Source organism: Ceratotherium simum, chromosome 33, assembly GCF_057802395.1.
Source record: "Ceratotherium simum simum isolate JZ-2026a chromosome 33, ASM5780239v1, whole genome shotgun sequence".
NCBI classification, from domain to species: domain Eukaryota; kingdom Metazoa; phylum Chordata; class Mammalia; order Perissodactyla; family Rhinocerotidae; genus Ceratotherium; species Ceratotherium simum.
In genome coordinates this window covers 11,059,133-11,081,967 of record NC_141932.1, presented here as the reverse complement: position 1 = coordinate 11,081,967, position 22,835 = coordinate 11,059,133, and the positions used below count along the sequence as shown (strand labels likewise).

At 45.2% G+C, this 22,835-nt stretch overlaps 1 pseudogene; it reads left to right on the top strand.

Moving 5' to 3' along the window:
* The first annotated feature begins 11,711 nt into the window (after nucleotides 1–11,711).
* On the top strand, nucleotides 11,712–19,879 carry LOC101408075 (sialic acid-binding Ig-like lectin 8; annotated as a pseudogene).
* The last annotated feature ends 2,956 nt before the right edge of the window (nucleotides 19,880–22,835 follow it).

Below are 22,835 nucleotides of genomic sequence, written 5' to 3'. Positions count from 1 at the left end.
CTGTCTCATTCAATCCTCACAGTGACACTGAGCGTGTCAACCCTGTCCCCGTGTTACAGATGAGGCTCGGATGAGCTGCTCAAAGACACAGGCCAGCAAGTGGAGGGACCAGATTCAATCCAAGTAGACGACCCAGAATCCAAAATCGAGTCTTAATCAGTGTTCCCTGGGTATTTGCCTGTGTCCAGGCACTGCTCTAACTGCTTTGTGAGCATTCAAACAGTCAATCTGTTCCTAAGAGAAGTGACAACCCAGAGCTGCTAGCCTGGCTGTCCACACTTCCATAGATTGGAAAAGGGTCTCTCTCTCTTTCTCCTCCCATCCCTCGCTCCTTTTCTCCTTCTTTTTTTCCTTCTTTTTTTCCCTTGTTTCTTCCTCCCTCCATCCCCAGCTTTGTCCTGGAGGAGGGAGAAACAGATCTTTCAGCATTGCCCTCTCTTCTTTATCTGTCTGTGCCCAACTCTGAGGTCCTCCCTGGACAATGTTTCCTCACTGCCCTCTTCCAAGAGCTAGTCTATGCCTGATCTGTGATACTGGGTGAAGATAGTTTTGTCTATTTTGTTCCCCAAGAACAATACTTGATACATAGTAAGCTCCCGATAAAAATTTTAGCAATTAAAAAAAAAATGGTGTACTTGGAAAATCTCTTTCTCCAGCCCAGGTCTTTGCTTTAACCCCAGCATTTTCCTAACTGTCCTCATGTTGTCTATAATAGCACCTCAATGCTCCACATTCCACTACATGGTAAATCCATCAGGGCAAGGACTGTGTCTGTTCTAGTTTCCACAGCAGTTCAGAAAATTTTATTCATAAGCTACATCGCAGAGAAACCTGTGAGTCAGGCTGATAGTCCAAAGGAGGCAAAAACAATCAAAGCGGAGAACCTAAATAAAGCATATCCTTTCTGACACACACACAAAACAGCGAGAAAGAAATATAGAAGACTAATTAATTACCTAGAAAAACAAAATGGAACGACATAAAATCTTCCCTCCAATAGCATCAAAGTGAGACAGTAAACAAATGCCCAGGAAATAAGGAAGGAAGTATACAAAGATGGTCATCAAATGTAGTTGGCTCTGGGAAGTGGGACCTCGTGTTAACTACGTTATAGACTGCACTGCAGGCACCAAGAAATCTCACGTGTGGGATGGTGCTTGACAGAGTAGATGTTCAATTAACAATCAAGGATGAGTGAAAACCAACTCTTTTCTCCAAGATCTAGATCCAAATATTTCGTTTAGTAGGTATAAATTATACCTAGCAAGGTCTTATGAGAAAACATTTTAAAAATTTTCCTGTAATATAATAGTCAGTAAATGAGGATTATGAGTACTTCTCACTATTATAATAATTATTTTTTGAAACAGATGGCCCCTCCCCAAGAGTTCCTGTCACTCCATTTCTCAACCTCTGTAAATAAGGCCCAATACTCTCCTGGAATCTCTCTCTCTTCAAGTCTCCATTGGTCTCTTCAATCTTTGGCCCAATTGTCTGTCTGTCTTTATTATTATTATTATTTTTTTTTGTGAGAAAGATCAGCCCTGAGCTAACATCCATGTTAATCCTACTATTTTCGCTGAGGAAGACTGGCTCTGAGCTAATATCTATTGCCAATCCTCTTCCCTTTTTTTTCCCCAAAGACCCAGCAGATAATTGCATGTCATAGTTGCAGATCCTTCTAGTTGCTGTATGTGGGACGCGGCCTCAGTATGGCCTGAGAAGTGGTATGTCGGGGCATGCCCGGGATCCGTACACGGGCCGCCAGTAGGGGAGCAGGCACTTAACCGCTAAGCCACGGGGACGTCCCCCAATTTTCTTTAATACAGCCTAACTGTTCTTAGTTCCCTTAGGCAATTAGGGACATTCAGACATGCACAAGAGTCTCCAAGGATCAACTAGGAAGCAGAGAGCACATAAGAGAACCCCAACCCCTGGAAGAGAGGGTTCCAGTTCCCAAGTCCTTTTCTCTTAGGCAGGGCAATTATTTTCACCACTCCATGTTATATGGCTACCATTAGTTTGAGTCTTGGACCCCACGCTTGAGGGGTTAGACTCCTTCAGACTGGGTGATTTTTGAGCACAGAAACTGGCCCTATTTCAGCGCTATGGACAGCATCATTCCACTGTTGGGAGACAACCAGGTCTACAATCTCTCTTAGGAGGACAGAGAACCGCTTGTGTGCTGAGCCACCTTCACTGCACCCCAGACCAATTAGTTCAAGGTTAGACTGGAAGAAGAGGAGAGTTCACTATGTCATAGGAAATAAAGGATCTGGACGCACACGTCATTTTCGGGTCATCACCCCACAATCTTGGAAATTTGGCATTAACGACTCTGGTGTATGATGTTTTCTGGAGTTCGTTTGATGATAGAACACCATCCAACTCAATGTCTCCTATGAGTGTGGGGCCAGGACTCCCAGAACTCTGAATGCAATACAGACTCCAAGGAGAGTTCAGGGCTTGGGATACTCACCACCTGGGTCTGGGGACCAGACTGAGGAGAAGGACAAGACGGATTCCAGAACCCAGCTTAATTGCTGTTTTTGTGGCTGGAAAGGGAGGGGAGGACCAACATTCATTCCACCCTTCACCACTGAAAGGGGAACTACTACATGTCTGTCCCAGATACTCCATTCTCGTGGACAACATTGTCTTTCAAGAACGTAGTACAGGTAAGAAAGAATCCTTTTTCTCTGGCACCAATTGGGAGTGGGGGCTCTGCCACCCCAAAGCACAGCTGTATACCCAAGTTCACATAATGTGAAGGATGAGGTCATACATGGGTTTTCGTCATTTCCCCACAGTCAGGTTCTGCCCATAAACCCTTCTGACCATAAAGAACTCAAGAGCTCCACTAATATTCCCTCACATATCACAAAATGAAGGCTTTTGGGCCAAGGGAAGGGAGCATCAGACCCAAGTATTCAGAGGATAGAGGACAGATTGGTCCTGGAGCCCAGAGATTCTCGGCGAAAGGGAGACTTCCAGCACTCGTTCTTATGGAGTAAATGTGTCTCTAGTCAATGGATTGTTAGTAATTTAATGGGAATTCTTCGACATAGGGAATAAATACGAGCTTTAGAATAGGGAAAACTTGGATTCAATCCTGGCTTCTCCACTTACTAAGTGGGTGACGTTCGAAATTTAGTCACTCTACTTCTCTGTTACTCAGCGTCCTGCTCTGCAAAGTGTGGAAATAATAAGCCCCATCTCACAAGAATGTTGTGATACACGTAAAGCACTGTATGCAGGTCCTGGTACAGGTGTGTGTTCATTGTGTGCTGGTTCCTTACTCCTTGAAAATGCAAGTTTCTGCTCGCAACTTAGCCTGATGCTACTTGTGAGAAGTCCTGTCATGTATTAAATGAACACAGGACATCTCTATCAAAGGAGCTTAAATGTCACCAGCAACATCCAAACAAGGAAACGAATAAAAAAATCACACCATATACTTCTTAAAGGGGTCAAACGGAAAGAGTCAGAAGTTTGTAGTGTGGCACTGAAAATTTCCTGACCCTCTATAATTACCTCTTTCCCAGAAGCAGGAATATAAGGGGAAAAGTTGGGCTGAGAGAACTCTGAGAATTTTCACGAGATCTTCCAATAGGCACATATGCTCATTCATATGAGTGATCAGACCTGAATAAAATCAATGAAAAGACTTCCAAAGAAGAAACCATTCATATCATTGGGGGTGCATCTGATGGTGGCCATAGCTTGCCATCTTAGATCACACTGTTCTGAGTTGGGGTTCAAAGAGAAACCCCAATGTAGGATACACATCTGGGCTGATGGAGAGTTCCCTAGTGAAGCTTGGAGTGTCATAAAGTAGAGTCAAGTCCTGCAGCCCAGGAGGGCTGTGCTGAATCCCATTTTAGTTTTACCCTCTTTGTCTCCCCTTTGCTTCCGTCGACTCCAGATGCTTAGGTGCCATGAGGTTGATTGAAAGCAACACCCACTCCCCAAACACAAGCTCAGAATGGAGGGGGTAGATACAATGTTTGGCCAAACTGTTTATGTTAAGTATCAGAATATGAAAAATAATCACATGAACACTATGTAAACATACTACACCAGAAACGGGGCAGAAACAAACAAGGCTGTGCAAGCCAAAGAACCCAGTCTGGAAGAAATTATAATGCAGGTACAGAAGAAGATTCCTTTCAGCTGTTTACAATACAGAAGAACTTAATAAGACACAATATTGATTCACAAAATCTCAAGAAAAATGTGAATAATTGTTAAGTCTAGGTGATGGATTTATTGTTTTACTCTCTTAGGTACTTTTGAAAAAATAGTTAAATAAAAATTCGATGTTTTCCCAGTTCCCTTACTGAAACATTTTGTTTCAGTTTGGGTAATTTCTATCGATCAATCTGAAAATTTACTGATTCTTTCCTTGGTTGTGTCAAGTCTATTGAGTCCATCAAAGCCATTCTTTTCTTCTTTTATCATGTTTTAAAAATTTCCTCCGTTTCCATTTATCTTTCTTACAATTTTCATCTTGCTTTTGAAAATCTCCATATGATCGTGCATTTCACCCACCTTTTCACTAGAGCTTTTAACTTAATTATCCTTGTGTTAAATGTTCCCATCTGATAGTTGCAACATCTGGTCGTATCTGAGCTGGCTTCTGTTGATTGCTTTTCCTCTTGCTAGGCGGTTGCTATTTATACTCTTGTCCACTTAATAACTTTTTATTGAATTTTGGACATCACGTGGAGAAGAGTAGAGACTGATGTGAACAGTGTTTATACCTGGAAGTGGGCATGCCACTTCTTCAGTTGGGCTATTGATGTTGAATTCTGAATCAACCCAGTCATAATTGAGCTGGATTTTGGTTTTGTGGTTTGTGTAGTTACCTTCAGTCACCAGAGCTTCAAATTCCTCTATCATTACTTAGGATTATATTTGGGTTTTGGAAGGGGTTTTTAATGTTTTATTTCCCCACTTTTATCTTTGGTCTTCCCTGTGACCTTGTTTCTCAGAGAGGCTCTCCTTCCGTGTTCTTGCCCAATAGATTGAATATGGTGCCAATCATTATCTAAAAAGTCTTAATTCGTTGGAAAGGACGTAGAAGAGGCAAAAAAATTATGAAAAAGTAAAATGTTGTAGTATATTCGTACTACAAGACATCAAGACCCGTTATAACCATACATTAATTAAGGTCATGTGGGCCTGTTACTAGGATAGACCAAGAGAACAGAATAGAATATTCAGAATCAAACCTACACATATAAAATTACTTGATTTATGACAAGAGCTATACTTAGGTGCAGTGGAGAAAATATGTCCCTTTCAGAAACAGTGCTGGATCCATTGGATATGCATATGGGATAAAATGAATGGTAACACCTACATTACACAAAACATGGAAATCAATACTAACTTTTGAGATATCTAAATGTAAACAGTAAAACTTCAGGTATTTTATTAGAAAATCACCTGTGTATTCTTGAGGATATGCAAAGATTACTTAAATAGGGCAAATATTTATTAATAATGAAAGAAAAGATTGATAAACTTCACTACATTAGAATTAAGAAATTCTATTTCTAAAGATGCCATGAAGAAGATATTTGCAATAAAAATATCCAAGAAATAACTTTTATGCAGAGTATTTAAGTATCTTCCAAAAGTTTATAAGAAAAAGATAAAAAACTAAAGAGAAAAATTAGAAAACAGCTTAAACCCTTCACAGAGGAAGATGTTCAAATTCCCCATAAAGATATGAGAAGATTCCCAATCTTATTAGTCATCAGTGAAATGCAAATTAAACCCACAAGGAAATTCCACTTATCTTTAACATGGTTAAAATGAAAACAAAAAAACCAAAAAAAAGAACAAGGAAATACCAAGTATTGTCTAGAATTGAAACCGCTGGAACTCTCATATGCTCATGATTGGAATGTAAATTTTATAATTGCTTTGGAAAACTGTTTGGCAGTACCTACTGAAACTGAATATGCACGTACCCTATTACTGGAAATGCCACTCTAAAAATATACCCAACAAAATTGCGTATTTATTTGAAAAGACATGATTATAGCAGTACTCTTCAGAATAGATCCAGTCTAGAAATAACCCAAACATCCATCAAAAGTAAATGGATTATATGGAGTGTGCTATAGGCACACAATGGAATTCCTTCAAGAGTGAAAATGAATTAACTGCTGACATGTGAGTAACTCTCACAACAAAACTGTTGAGCACAGGAAGCCAGACACAAAAGAACACATAATGGAAGATCTCAATTACTGAAAAATCAAAAGCAGATAAAGCTAATCCATGATGATAGAAGTCATCACATTGGTTACTTTTTTGGGGGGATTGGGGAGGAGTAACTAGGAATGGGTTTTGGTGGGGCTTCTTGCTCAAGGTGGTTGTTCCAGGAATGTCATCATTTTGAAAACTGATCAAGTGTATATCTATAATCTGAACTGTGTTCTCTATGTATGTTTTGCTTCAATCATTTGATTTAAGAACAAAATAAGAGATACTTCACGCAAATATATGCTAATCCATTTCAAGTCCAGATGATATATAAAATAATAAGCAAAATATAATTTATGGAATCTGTCTCAAGAAGAAATGAAAAACCCAAATAGCCTTGGATCCATAGAGGAATTGATTCACTGGGAAACATTTTCCAGGGAAAAATTTCACTAGGAAGTTCTGAATGTGCAAAGCAGATATAATTCCAATTCTTCGTAAACCTTCTGAGTGTGAAAGTCGCATCAGCCAGTGTGACTTTTGCTTTCTCTAGACCTATATTGAGCTCTACAGAATAGGGAAGTGGTGATGGCTGATCTCCAAGAATCTCCTCATCTCTAGCAGCTGTGGGTCTGAAGTTGCACTTATGTGCACAATTACTATCCTGTTCATGTTCACTGGCTTCCTGTTGTGGTTTACTCTTGTTTTTCCCAAACTGTTCTTCCCATAGTAAGGGACTCTGGTGACCAGACTGTCCCAGGGAAGTACCTGGCATTTATGGTTCAATAGATGCTTCTACTGCTGGTAGTGCTGCCGCAGTCCATGTCGTAGGAAGGTGAGTGGACCAGGAGCCAGAGGGGTATAGGGTAGGAAATGAGGGTGGAGTCTGAGTCTCGTTGTCTCCAGCATCTTTGGCTCAGGTCCAAAATATGACCTTGAGATGCAGGAGCTGGTGACAGTGCAGGAGAGATTGTGTGTCCTTGTGACCTGCACCATTTCCTACCCAAAATTCTACTGGATGGATTCTGACCCAGCTCATGGCTACTGGTGCCGAGATGGGGCCCCAGTCCTTGACAGGATGCCTCAATGGCTACAAATGACCCCAACCAAGAAGTGCCGGAGAAGACTCGGGAATGATTCCACCTCACCTGCTTGGTGATCTTCAGACCTACAACTGCTCCCTGAGCATCAGAGATGTACATAATGGAGACAACAGGGCACACTTCTTTCAAGGGAAGAGAGATTATTACCTGAAATACAGTTACAAAATAACAAGCTGTTCCTGAATGTGACAGGCAGGGTAAGTTCAAGAAAAGAAGACTTTTCTTCTCATCCAAGGTCATTGGAAGCCTTCAAGGACCCTGGGATGCTCCAGTAGAGGGAGTTCCCTCCCCAAATCAAGGTCAGCGCTTTTATCTTCCCTAGCCTTGACCCAAATACCTGAGATCCATGTCCCAGGGATGCTGGAATCCAGTTACCCTTGGAAATCTGACCTGCATCACTTTTTGTTCTATACATGCCCTCAATGGATTTGATGATGTCACCTCCATTGAGGAGAGCAATCTATTTACTGAGTTCACCAATTTTAATGCCAATTTTATCTGGAAGCACCATCACAGACACACCCACAAATAACACTTAATTTGCACATCCCATGTCCCAGTCAAGTTGACACATAAAATTGACCATCACACTGGCCTGGGAGCACAATACTCAGGATATGCACACAGGCAGACAGACAGACAGACACACACACAGCTGGGCATTGGGAACTGAGTACTGAGATGTGCTGTTTCCTGTGCTTTGTTCGGAGGAAGATGGTGCTCCTATGAATAGGCAAATGGTCCTAGTTGTCAGGTCAAAGAGACCTGGGATAATGTCTTAGTATGCTCTTGTCCTGTATTTTGCACGCCACTGTAAACATCTCTCTGGGCCACCTATGTCCACCTGGATCACCAATCCATGGGCTGAGGCTTGATGGTTCTTGTCCCCTGAAGTCCAGCCAGTGGCTTCCCCCACCACCTTCCTTGCCTCCCAGCAGTTGAGCAGCTATTGTGTCTCGCCAGCAAGATGAGCCAACAGATCAGGGATGATGTGTGACAGCTGCAAAAGCACCTGCCCCTCCACTGACCCTCAGAGCCTGGTGGCTGCGGCTTCAACTTCTCCCTTCTCTGTGGGCTAAATTTAAACAAATGGGAAGAAGATTCAGGGAAATGTAGTCCAGCCTGGCAAAGACTCCATAGGTATCTTCACAGAAGGCTTCAGATAACCCTCTTAAAGTCATTTTTTAAATACAGTATGAGGAAACATTTGTCAGGTTTACTTTTTCCATATAAGCTATGATTTTTGTGGTTTCTGTCTCATTCATCTTTTTCTGAAGATCAAACCACTCTAAATCTCAGTGGCCCAAACAATCATTTTATTCTCTTTCATAGAGCTATAAATTGGCCAGAGCCTGGCTGGGTAGATTCATTCCTAGTTTTGCTTTGGGCTCTCTCAGGTAGTCCTGTTGGGATGGTGGCAGTGACTGGGACTGGACGTCTGACCCCTCAGGGTTCCTCTATGTAGCCTCTCTTTCCATCAGAGTCCCCTGGATTGCTTACACAGATGCCCAGAGATCCACGGGGCAGGAGTGGAAGCTGCCAGGCCTTCTTAATGTCTGAGCTGTATGACTCTCAGAGCATCTTGTCATCCACATTCCATTGGTTATGCAGTCACGGACCCAATGTAGGTTCAAGAGGAGAAGATAATAATAACAAACTGCATCTTGTAAGGAGAGGAGCACTGTGTTTGTATAAAGGAGGGCGGGATTGTGTGGGGTCGTCTTTGGAGATTAGCTGTTATGTACTCACGTGGCTGAGTGTCAGCTCCCTCCTCTGTCTGATGAAGGGATTACCCCTCTCTATCAGGGATGCTGGGAAAATGAAATGGGAACAGAGATGTAAAGGGTCAGCATAGAGCCTTCACCTTCCCTGCACTGGGACCAGTGACAATAGCCTGGCATTATTCACAGGACATTCCTAAGGGTGGACAGTGCAAGGAGGGGAAGTACAGATCTTCCCTTTCCCTCAGCCCCTCCTGCCAGGTAGACCCGAGCCCTTCCCAGCACATCTGATACCTTGACCCTCCTGACTCCAAACATAAGGTTCCGGTGCTATGTTATCAGGCCCCCCTACAGAGCTGCAACATCTCCAAAGTCAGCACTTAGCTCTGATTCAGCACCATGGACAGCACATTGGTGTTTTCCCAGGGATCCCCAGGAGCCAGGTAAGTCCTCGACAGACAGAGGGGGCGCCCCCTATGGGTGGTGGCCTGACCCCTGCTGAGGCAGAGGTGGGGTTGATCACAAACAGAGCACAGAACTTGGTAGCTGGCAGAGGATCTCCAGCACAGTGGGGGAGTGAGTGGGATTGAGAACATAATACCTGAGAGTCAAAGAATTCCCAGGGTACCAGGGTCACATGTGGAATTCACATCCCTCGTGACTGCCTGAGAGTTTTTACCATGTCTACGTGGCCCAGTCCTCCCTGAGACTCACCTTCCAGTCCAGAAGAGCAAGAGCCGCTCCCACACCAGGTAGGCTTCACTCCTCAGAGCCATCTATCCTATGGCACTGGTATTGTCAGGTTACCTGTCTGTCCCAACCACTTGTTGTTCTCCTCAAAGGCAAGGGCTAGGTCTGTCATTTCACCCCTTTACTGGAAAATTGAAGGCACAGTGCACATCGTTGTTTGATGAAAGAATGATTAAATGAATGAAATTTCCTCCCTCACCTCATGGGATGAGTTAACAATTCTTCTCTTTCCGATTAAGTAAGCTTCCTGTCTTCCAGCCCAATGAAACTTGGGCAGACAAAAATTGCTGAAGTGGGTTCCAGTATAATCAATGGCACATAATACATGGCAGCTGTGTGATTCAGCCAATTCATTTGCCCATTCTGGACCTCCTTGCCTTTTTCTGCGAACTGGAGAAATGGGACTAGAAGGTCCTCCAGCTCTGATGGTCTGTCGGTCATAGTTCTTCTTTTGCACACAGATTCTCTGTGGCTTCCTCATTTCTCTCCTTCCCCTTCTGCTTTTCTTTGCAAATTGGGGACCATGGGAAACAGGCAGAGCATGGGCAAGCCTTCCTGATCACAGATGCTGCAACTGTCCCGGCAGGGAGAGAGTGAGTGACCAGGACAAGGGGGCCCAGCGGGGGGATGGGGCTGCAGGCTGAGATTCCAGCTGAAAATGCAGGAAATTGTGATGGTGTGGGAGTGCCTATGCAGGCTGAAACCCTGCACCTTCCTTCTCTATGATCACAGCACTGACTGTACTCTTGGTTTTCGGTGATAGTTCTGGGAAGGGGATAATATGGGATGGGCAGTTTCATGAAGTTGAATAGAAGAAAACAAACTGTAATTTTTTCTATGTATACAAAGTCTTAAGACCAGCGTGTGCAAAGCCATGGTATTAACGGCAGCATACTTGCATGATAAAACTATAGAGAAAATCAAGGAATAATATAGCATTACATTGAGGCTGGGGCTCCTTGGGTAGAGTGGGGTGTGGGGATACAGAGGGGTACCAAGCGGAGGTCCTGGGTGCTCCCAACATTATATTTCTCGAAAGGCATTCATTTTTGATGAATCACCAAGCTGTTCTTTTGGGGACACTTCTTTGTATGTCTTATGATTTGCCCAAAAATATTTCAAGAAAATCGACATGGGTCTGAGGAGGCATCACCTTCCAGGATCCCACCACTTCCTCCCCGCCCCCACCACACAGTTAAAAATAACCTTCTGTGAATTCAGGTGTGTGAGTCTTCCCTCAGGAAGTCCTCACCATCCCTGAGAGTTGACGACCTCCAGGCTAACGTTACTCACTGTGTCTCTTCTACATGTGTCTCCACGTCTTCCCATCACAGGGAGGTTCTGGTGCCGGGATACCAATTGTCTCCCCAGTGGACAGTGACTCTCAGGGCAGCATCCAGGGGTGGTGTGTGACCTCATGAGCAATAGAAGATGCCCATCACGTAGATGCTGAGGGAGGGATGACAATTGGCTACCTTCATCTCCTTTGTCCCTGAATTGCACACCTGACTGGATTGAACTCCAGAAATATCTATAGGCTTGAAAGAGGAGATCTGATTAGAAGAGACACATTTTTACTTTACAGAAAATGTATTCCTGAGGAGAAAGACATCAACTGAAAGGCCAGAGATGAGACTCACGCCCCGCCTGAGGTGTGAATGTGGGTGGGGATCTCACCCTCTCTGGCGCAGGGTCCCCAGGAGTCAACTTGGAGGGGTGGTGGATGGTTGACTCCATGAGCTGTCCCAGCCCCAGCTCTGTCTGACTGTGAAGTTCCTCCTCTGAGGAGGGTCACTGTTCTGACCTCACCCTCATCTTCTTGTAAGAGCCTCCTCTAAATCTGCAACTTTTAGTTCCCGATAGAGAACGCTGAGAAACAGACTTTCCCTGGAGGAACTTGAGACTGCCAACCCCACATATGCTGCTGCTGCTGCTGCTGCTGGCTCTGCTCTGGTGGAGGGAGGGGGCTGAGGGCCAGAGGGAACCCTCAAAAAATTTCAAGGGCTACAAGCCGCCAGTGAAAGAGTCAGTGATGGTGCAGGAGGGTCTGTGTGTGCGGGTGCCCTGCACTGTCTCCTACCCTCGGGGTGGCTGGACTACTTCTACCCCAGCTCATGGCTACTGGTTCCGGGAAGGGGCCAACACAGACAAAGACGTTCCAGTGGCCACAAACAACCCAGATCGTAAATTACAGGAGGAGACCCAGGGCCGATTCCACCTCCTTTGGGACTCCCGGACCTCCAACTGCTCCCTGGACATCAGAGACGCCAGGAGAAGTGACAACAGAACATACTTTTTTTGGGTGGAGAGAGGAAGAACAAAATATAATTACAAAGACAAGCATGTCTTTGTGCATGTGATGGGTAAGGAGGGGACTCCAGGAGAGACCAGAGGGGAAGCACACAGGAGTCCCAGGACACGACTGGGATAAGCCTCTGCTCCTGGTTGGGGTTGGGGGTACAGTGGGTCAGAGTTTAGAGGCAGGAGCTAGACTGAAGACTGAGTCTTCTCTCATGGCTGCACCTCAGATCCTCCCTACTGATTCTCATGTCTCTTCCTCTCCCACCAGCCCTCACCCAGACACCTGACATCCTCATCTCAGGGACCCTGGAGTCTGGCCACCCCAGGAACCTGACCTGCTCTGTGCCGTGGGGCTATGAGCGGGGCACACCCCCCACCTTCTCCTGGACATCAGCTGCCCTCACCTTCCTTGGCCCCAGGACCCACCTCTCCTCGGTGCTCACCCTCACCCCACGGCCCCAGGACCATGGCACCAGCCTCACCTGTCAGGTGACCTTGCCTAGGGCTGGAGTGACCAGGACGAGTACCATCCACCTCAACGTGTCCTGTGAGTGCTGGGCCAGGATGCCCCAGTCCCTGATGGGGTCCCGAGGGCAAAGGGGATGCAAATGAGATGGCCTTAGACACTGGGTGTTGGGTCCCAGAATCCAGGCTAGGAGGGGGTCCTGAGGATGCCTGCCTCCACCCTTCCCCCATTTATGCAGCTCCTGGGGACAAGGGCCGATGCCCACTGCCCTCACCACTTACGACGGTCCACCATGTCTTTCTGTCCTAGATTCTCCACAGAACTTGACTGTAACTGTCTTCCAAGGGAACAGCACAGGTAGGAAGGAGCCCCCTCCCAGGGTCCCTGCCTCACGCTGGACTCAACGTGGTGACCAGAGCACCCCTTGTGGGTGATGCCAGTGGCCCCTCCCATCCTCAGCCCCCATGGCCCCCATTGACCCCTCACTCTCCTCAGACTTCTCCATCTCCCTCAGCTCCACAAGGAGAACAGGGCAACATTCCTACAGCAGAGCTCGCGTCTCGAGGCCCCTTATCATTTGTCTCTTGATGACTCTCCCAGCTTTATCTTTTAATGTTCCCTTCCAGTTGCTTATTTAAGTACTTTTGAACAGGTAACATATTCACATGCTCAAAAACTCAAAATTCCCAGCAGAGTCTGTCCTCAGATGCCCAGTCCCCGCCTGGGAGTGACCAGTGCCCATAGGCTGCTCTGAGCCTTGGTTTGTTCACCTAAAGGATCTTATGGGTCCTTGACATCAGTAGTACAGACTCTCCTCATTCTTCTCCGTGACTGTCAGTATTCCATGGGCCGACTGGATTCTGATTTATATGCATCTTCTGTTAATGGAAAATCATGGCGTTCATTTTATTCTATTAACAGAAATGTTGCAATGAACAATCTTGTGTCTCCTTTCACAAGTGTGTGTGCAAGTCTGTGGGAAAAGTTCCAAAAAGCAAAATATAGCTGTTTCAAATGTTCTTCCCAATTTTGAGAGATGTGGCCAAGTTGTTCTGCAAGGAAGATGGACAAGTTTACAGTCCCACAAAGGCGGGGTGAAAGTGAGCATTTTCCTGCCCCTCAGCTTATATCACTGTGTCTGTCCTCATCCTGCCTCCTTCTGCACCCTTCCTCTTTTGATCTCTTTTTCACTCTGACCTTCTGTCTCTTCTTCTCCAGCACCCACAATCCTGAAGAATGGCTCATCTCTTGCAGTCCTGGAGGGCCAGTCCTTACGCCTGGTCTGTGTTGTCGACAGCAACCCCCAGCCAGGCTGAGCTGGGCCCGTGGAAGCCAGACCCTGAGCCCCTCACAGCCCTCAAACCCTGGGGTCCTGGAGCTGCCCCGGGTGGAGTCAGGGCATGAGGGTGAATTCACCTGCCTAACTCAGCACCCTCGGGTCTCCCTGCACGTCTCCCTGAGCCTCTCTCTGCAGAGTGAGTGCACTGGTGGAAGGGGGGGGCTGGAGGAGGAGGACAGCACCCACCCCACCCCACAGTCCACCCAGGAGCCCCCTCAGCTTCAGAGGGGAGCTCAGCTCTGCTCTGTGCTGGGTTGTGAGGCCTGGAAATTCCCTAGGACTCAGAAGGTCACTGTCGTCCTCCTGCCAGGCCAGGGCTGTGGGGTGGGGTGAGGGCTGGAGCGGGAACCAGGGAAGGAGGTGGGTGTTAAATGACATGGGCTAGGGCTTGGACAGGTGTGTCTGGGGACATAAGGTCCTTGCTTTTTGCAGCTGGGAAGAGGGTCAGGCGAGTGTAGGACTTACCATGGCCAGAAAATTTAAGATAAGCCAAAAAAATCTTAGTAATCAAAAGAAATAATACTGAAATGCCATATTTTTAAAAAAAAATAAACATAAATGCCATGAAGAACAAAATATCAATATCTTAAATAAAGACAGGCTGCAACTCAGCACTTGTATGCCTCACTCTCCTCACCCTAACCACTCCGCCTCCCATACCCCATCCCCATGTCCCTGTTTCTCTATCTGGTAAAGTGGACTGCACACAGAAGTGTGGGGTCCTACAGGGAGCGGGAGGAGAAGAAATTGATCTCTCGGAGGAGAACCACCAATAATCCAATCCTCTGCAGAAAAAATGTGTCCTTTATCAGGAGGGGCGCTGGGTGCAGTCTGGGGAGCTGGTGCTAAGACTCTGCTCTTTCTGTCCTTCTGCATCATCGTCATCATGTGAGCAGGGACCTGGGGAGGGAGGGAGAGCCCGGGGGTGGGAAAGGCAGGCAGCCAGGGATCCTTGAAGCCAGACCTGTGGGACTGGGTGGGTCCAGAGCCTGAAGCAAGGGCAGGAAGGAGACCTCTGGCACCCAGGTGAGTCTGTCACAAACCCCGGGCCCACTGTCCAGGAAGGGGGAGCCTGTTCTCAACTCTGGGGTCTCTGGGACGCGACCACCCCTCTCCTATCTCAGTTTCCCGTCCAGCCCCTTAAGAGAGAGCAGAGGAGGGGTCAGTGTGCCCACTGCACCCTGAGCTGGCCGGACTGAAAGGCTCTCTGGTCTCTTCACTCAGAGTGAGGTCCCGCAGGAAGAAAGCAGCAAGGCCAGCCGTGGGCATGGAGGACACAAGCTTGGAGGGTGCAAATGCAGTCACAAGGTAAGTCTCTCAGTGAGTGATCTGTGTATCTCGCCATCTAGCATCTTGCCTGGACGCCTCCCCCAGGATGGCTCCCTGAATTGCTCTGCTCAGCATGGCCAAAGTTGTTCTCCTCATCTCCTCCTCCTCCCCCAGGGTCAGATCCCCATCTCACTGACAGCGGGACAGCCCCCTCGTCTTTCCTTCAGGCCAGGACCAGAGGATTCACCATCTGTCTGTCCTTCCTTCTTCTGCTACGGCCAAAAACTCACCGTGTCTTTTCCGTGTTTCCTCTTAAGAACAGGTAGCCTCAGTCTCCCTCCCTCCTTTTTGACCCCTGTCATTGCTGAGGCTTCAGGATCTCTTTCCTGGACCCCTCATCTCCCTGCCCCTCATCTCCCTTGCTCTACACAGAGTGATCATCTAAAAATCATCATTGTCCAATTCCTCTGTATTTGAACTTCTGTTTGCCCCCATCACCTCGAGCAGAGACCGGCAGAGTTTTTCTTTCAAGGGCCAGAGAGTAAATGTTTTTGGCTTTGTGGGCCATACAGTCTGTGTTGCAGCCACAAAACTTTGCTCTTGCAGCGTGACAGCAGCCTCAGACCATATGTGAATGAATGAGCGTGGCTGTGTTCCAGTAAAACTTTATTAGAAACACCGGTACGGGGCCAGATTTGACTCATGGGCTGTAGTTTGCTGACCCCTGACCTAGAGAATGAAGCTCACACCCCTCAGCCTGCAGCCCTGCATATTCTGGCCTCTCAGCACCTACCTCTCCAGAAGGGCCAGGGTTAGGGTGAGGAGGGTGAGGCACTCGCTTCAAGTGCAAAACTTAGAAAGGTGCCAAAAATCTCAGCAATCGAGATAATACTTTAATGCACTGTATAAAAAATCAAAATTAGTGAAAAAATTCCATGAGGACCCAAATATAAAAAATCTGAACAATGGTAGGATCAGTAGACTGAAGTTAGTTAATAATAATTTAAGATCATAACTCGGTCAAGAGAAGTTGTCACAACACGGCAGTATTCTCAGCTGAAAACGAGAGAGCAGAGAAGGAGATTTTGAAAATATTCTCTCTGTATTTGTTTCCAGTAAGGCCAGGAAACCAAAATTATAACAAATTTTGATTTGGGTAGCCATAAAACCTTTAAACTTAATGTTCAAATACACTGTGCATTTCAGGTTTTCAATAACGTTTCAATTATTTTAATTTTCTGGAAAAAATTGACCACTAAAATCCTTAAAAATATATATAGAGAGGGACACATTTTTCCTCTGTCTCAGGCTCTAGTAGGTTCAGAAAGGCATTCTTACTAATCCTGGCTTATTTAAATTTTTGATTTTCCTTTCTCCAAGTTTTCTTTTGCATTTAATTGATTTAAAAAATCTTGCACGAGAATATTATTTATCTCAATTACAGAGGTTTTCAGCTCCCCTTTTAAATTTGCGTTTTGGGCAAATGCCTCACTTGCCTCACCCTGACCCCAGCCCCACTCTCCAGTCCACTTCCTCCACTCCCCCACCCCTCACTCTTACTCCATTCAACCTGGACTTTTCATCAGCATCAGTCAGAACAAGGTTACTTGTGCCTCTCTGTCTCCGCATGGGCTGTTCCTCCTGTAATGCTCTTCACTCCCCATTTCCACTCATTCATTCCTGTTCATCCTCCATGCTCTGATGGATATGTCACACTTTTCACTTATTTATTGCATTCAGAATATGACTGGACATCTTTGGAAGGTTGTGATAGTGGATAACGTGCATCTTTTCATTCATCAATTCCTCCAGGAAATGTTGTTGAGCACCTACTGAGTGACGAGGACTGTAGGTGACAGAGACTCATCATGAAAAATATCTAAAATCTTGGCTCAATGAAGTTGTTTTCTATACAGAGGATGATAATCAAACTAGTGAAAAAAAAAAAAACAACCAAGTGTTCTCTTGTCAAGAGGAGCAGCAGAGAAGGATGCTCCTCAGGCAGCACCTGTCACTGTCCTCCATGAGTCTGTGTTACCTTCTTGTTGCTGCTGTGATGAATCACCACAAATTCAGTGGCTTCCAACAACATAAATTTATTATCTTACAGTTCTGGAGGTCACAAGTCCAAAATGGGTTTCACTGGGCTAAAAGGAAGGCGTTGGCAGGCAGGGCTGAGTCCTGTCTGGATGCTCCAGGGGAAAATGCATTTTCTTGCCTTTTCCAGCCTCTAGAGGGCGCCTTCTTTCCTTGGTTCGTGGCCCCTTCCTCCATCTTCAAGGCCAGAAGCACAGTGTCTTCAAATCTCTCTCTGCCTCCTTTCACATGTAAAGACCCTTTTGAATACATTAGGCCCTCTCAAATAATCCAGGAGAATGTCCCCATCTCAATATCCTTCACTTAATTCCATCTGCAAAGTCCCTATTCATTATGTAATCTAACACATTCACAGGTTCTTAGGGATTAGGGCTTGGACATTGCCTTGGACAGCCACCTTTGGGGGGCTGTTATTCTGCCTACCGCAGGCACATAATTTCTTTGACTGACTTGTCCTCCCACCAAACTGCGAGCTTCCCAAGGTAAGGTGCCATGCCTGAATCAAGGCCCTATAATGCTCTCTCGCTTACCAAGTTCCTGTCCAACATATAATAATTCACTATTAGATATTTATTTGCTTAACTCATATTTTGCTGCCTCCTTCAATTAAAGAGTAAGCTGCAAGATGTCAGGGTCTGTGTCTGCTGTGTCCACCAGAGAACATCCGGCACCCAGCTCAGGGCCTCACACACAGGGGTCCTCAGGCTTTGTGGTCAGAAAGAACTAGATTGGATCCTGGTTTCATCAGGGATGTTTTTTTCATGAGGAAGGTTAGCCCTGAGCTAACATCTGATGCCAAGTCTCCTCTTTTTGCTGAGAAAAATTTGCCCTGGGCTAACGTCCATGCCCATATTCCTCTACTTTATATGTGGGATGCCAGACACAGCATGGCTTGATAAGCAGTGTTTAGGTCCATGCCGGGGATCTGAACCTGCGAACCCAGGGCTGCCAAGCAGAGTGCACGGATTTAACTGCTATGCTACCAGGCTGGCCCCTTCCTCAGGGACTTTGAGCATGCTGCTTACTTTGATCATTGCCGTTTTCATATGTATAAAATGAAGACAATGATAATATCTTCCGTATGGGGTTGTTGTGGGAAGCTCATGAGATTAGCAAGCACCAAATAATGTGTTCTCTAAATATCAAATATTCAAGGAAAACATAAAGAAAGGAGATGTCAAGAAAAATGTATGTGGGCTGAATGGAAGAAGGAATACGTGGGGTTCCCTCCTGGACACTCGCTGTCTTATCCTGTCCTTACTGTTCTGCTCTGACTCCCTTCTCTCTCCCTCCACTCAGGGTCCCCTGATTGAATCCCAGGAGGGCAGCTTCCCAGACCACACTCCCCCAGATGTGGCTGTCCCCTGCTCAGGGGAGGAAGAACAGCTCCACTATGCATCCCTCAGCTTTCATGGGATGAAGCTTCAGGATCCACAGGAATGGGAGGCCGCTGCTAGTGAGAACTCAGAGATCAAGGTCCACAAGTTAGAAACTGCAGAGACTCAACCCTGGCTTGAGAGATCACACTCTCTGTGTGGCAAAGAAAAAGTCAGGGGCTGATTGCCTCTGACTTAGAGTTAAATATCCCTGTAATAGTGTAAAGAACACACACTTTGGAACCAAAGAGTTTGAGTTTGTATCCATGCTCTTTACAAAGTAAGTGACAGACTGACTCCTACCTCTCTGTGCCTCAATTTCCTACTCTGTGAAACAAGGGTGGGAAGCCCTACCTGCAAGTTCATAATGAGAATTCTGGGTGTTAAATCCTATCATTGCACCTGCTACAAATTGTGTTCTGAACAAATACTGGGTCACCGTGCTTTGGACAGTAAGGTACTGCTGGGAATTTCTCCTAACTCTGGAGGGGACAAGCATCAGACCTCAGACCTTGCACACTGAGATCCCTCCTCCTGGAATGAGGACACACCGGGCCATCATCTTCCTGTGTCTTTGAAAGCTGAGCCCAAGACGTGGACATTTGCATGGTGATGGGACAGTCAAGCAGCAGCTCATGATCGCCCCCTATAGAGAAAAACTCAGTGAATGAGAAAGGTTCTCAAACGATCACATTACCTTCTGATGAATGAAGCAAATCATCCCCAAATTGCCCTTCAGCACCCACACGAAGACAGGACTATATCTCAGCAATCACTTCATAAAGTAGTCGTTGTGGAAAGAAATCAAAGATTGGGTGAGGCACGAAAAATTTCCCACAAAAGGACCCCAACAACTTTATAATAGCACCGAAAAAGCATACAGGACCAAGGAACAATTTTTTACTTAAACATGAAATACTTTTGCACTGAAAAATACAGAACATTGCTGAGGGAAGTTAAAGAAGATCCAAATGAATGAAGAGATATACCATCCTCATGGACGAAGACAAACCCCGTGAATGAGACAGAATCTTTACAATATTGTTAAGATGTCACTTTTCTCCATATTGATTTATGTGTGTGTGTGTGTGTGTGTGTGTGTGTGTGAGAAGTGGATTCTAAAATATATATGGAAATGTAAATACCTGGAAAAGTAAAACAGTCTAAAAAAGGAAGACCACAGTGGGAGACATCAGACTTTACTATGAAGTAGAGTCATCAAGAGAGTGTGGTGAGGACAGAACAGAGTCCATAAATAGACCCAGACATTATACACGGTCCACTGAACAGCATCTAGTCTATTCATTTTGGAAAGGAAGGACATTTCAACAAAGGTGGTGAAACCAGTGGATCAATGTTTGGTAAAAATGAACTTTTTAAATATTATAATTGATTTATATAATTAGGATCATGCAGTATGTACTGAAGTGGCTTTTTCACTCTGTAATGAGTTTTTTGAGATTCGTCCATTGTGTGTGTGTATCAATACTTCGTTCCTTCATTGCTGAGTAGGTTTCCAGTGTATCACAGTTTGTTTATTCCTGTTTTTGTTGATGAACATTGGATTTGTTTGCCGGTTTTGGCAATTATGAATAAAGCTGCTGTGAATATATTTGTACAAGTTTTCTCACTGTATGTTTTCATTTCTCTCAAGTGTTGTGGGCAGGGCCATGATGGAGACAATGATGTCAGAGTCACATGTTGGCAGCTCAGGGGTCTCTGGGACTCCCCATGGAGACCAGCATGCAGCAGACAGCTGGAGATGGTCGGGAGCTCAGGAGGAAGGTAGGGACTGGAGATGGACAGTGGGAACTTCAGGGGGTCCAATAATGCTGATAATGAATACCTGCTGCTGTGGGTTGAATTATGTCCCCCCAAAATATTTATTCAGGTTCTCACCCCTGATACCTGTGAATGTGATTTTATTTGGAGACATGACCAAGTTAGTATGAGCTCAGACTTATTTTGCCAGGTGGAGGGTGGGGCGAGGAGCCCTGAAACCAGTTACTGGTGCCCTTATACATAGAGCAAAATTTGGACACAGAAACATGTAAGGAAGAAGGCCGTGTCACAATGGAGGCAGAGATTGGAGTTGTGATGCCACAAGGCAAGAAACGCCAAGGATTGCTGACAACCACCAGAAGCCAGACGAGTCAAGAAAGAATACTTCCCTATAGCTGTCCGAGGGTTCGTGGCCCTGCTGAAACCTTGACTGTGGTCTTCCAGCCTCCACAACTGTGAAGGAATAAGTTTCTGCTGTTTTAGGCCACGCAGTGTGTGTTACTTTGTCACAGTATCTCTAGAGAACTAATTCCTCTGTTTATCACCTATTGTGCACCAATTGCTGAGCAACGCAGTTGTAGAGAAAATGAGTCGGTGAGCTCCCAACTGTTCTAATCAGGAGCATGAGCTCTATTTATCTTTGTTCTAGAAAGTTTACTCCAGTTACCCAATGAGAAGAGTTGGAAAAACTCATAATTTACAAAAGCAGTGATGTTATGCTACTTTCACTCAATATATAGAAACAAATAAATGCCCAACCTAATTTGAGATGGATAAAGATGTGGTATATATACGCAATGGAACACTACTCGACCATAAGAAACGATGAAATCCAGCCATTTGTGACAACATGGATGGACCTTGAGGGTATTGTGCTAAGTGAAACAAGACAGAGGGAGAAAGTCAAATACCATAAGATCTCACTCATAAGTAGAAGATAAAAACAACAACAAACAATCACATAGAGACAGAGATTGGATTGGTGGTTACCAGAGGGGAAGGGGAGAGGGAAGAGGGTGACAGGATGATTAGGCACATGTGTGTGGTGATGGACTGTAATTAGTCTTTCGGTGTTGAACGTGATGTAACCAAACAGACATGGAAATATAATGATATACACCTAAAATTTATATAATGTTATATTCCAAAGTTACTGCAATAAAATAAAATAAAAATAATTTGAGAGATTTATTAAATATAGCACATCTCCTATTAAAAACAACCACTAAAAATGAGATTTAGAAGACTAGGTAATTACTCTGCAAAATAAAATAGAACGATATAGCATCACCTGCAATAGGATCAAAATGAGAGAAAAAAAACAAATGTCCTGAAAAAAAAGAAGGGAGTATACCAAGATGGTCATCAAATGTTGTTGGCTCTGGGAAGAGGGACCTGGGGTTGATGATGTTATAGACCAGACCACGGGCGCCACGTAACCTGTGAGTGAGATGGTGCTTAGCACAGAGTAATGTTCAATCACTATTCAAGAATGAGTGAAAGTCAGCTGCTGTCTCCAGGATCTAGATCTAAATATTCTATTTAGTGGGTGTAAATTATACGTAGTAAGGTCTTATGAGAAAACCTATTTTTAAAATTTTCCTGAAATATATTAGTCAGTAAACAAAGGTTATGAATACTTCTCAGTAGTATACTGATTACTTTTTGAAACTGATGGCCCCTCCCCCACAAGTTCCTGTCACTCCGATCTCACAACCTCTCAACATAAAGCCCAATACTTTCCAAGATTCTTTCTCTCTTCAGGTCCCCATTGGCCTCTTTAATCTTAGGTCCAATTGTCTTTCATATAGTCTCACTGTTCTTAGTTCCTGTAGGCAATTAGGGACACCAAGACATGCAGAAGCATCCCCAGGGATGAACTAGGAAGCAGAGAGAGCCTAAGAGAACCCCAGCCCACTGATGAGAGGATTCATGTCCCCTAAACCTTTTCTCTCAGGCAAGCCATATCTTTTCACCACTTCAGGTTATATGGCTGCCTTCCTGGCCTGAATCTTGGATCCCATGCTGGAGAGATTCAAACACCTCTTAGAGCTGGGCGATTTTTGAGCTCAGAACTTGGCCTTAGTTCAGCACCATGGACAGCATCACGCCCTTGCCTGGAGCTCACCAGGTCTACAAAGAGTACTGGTAGGACAGACATCCCCTTGTGTGGTGAGCAACCCTCATTGCTGCCCAGAGAAATTAGTTCAAGATAAGGCTGTAAGCAGGGGAGAGATCACTAAATCATAGCACATAAGAGATCTCGATACACACCTTATTTTTAGGTCATCACCCAACAAACCTGGGAATTTGGCATCAACCACTCTGATGTACAATGTTTCTTGGAGTTTGTGTGACCACAGAAAACCACCCAACTCCATGTCTCCTATGAGTGTGGGGCCAGGATTCCCA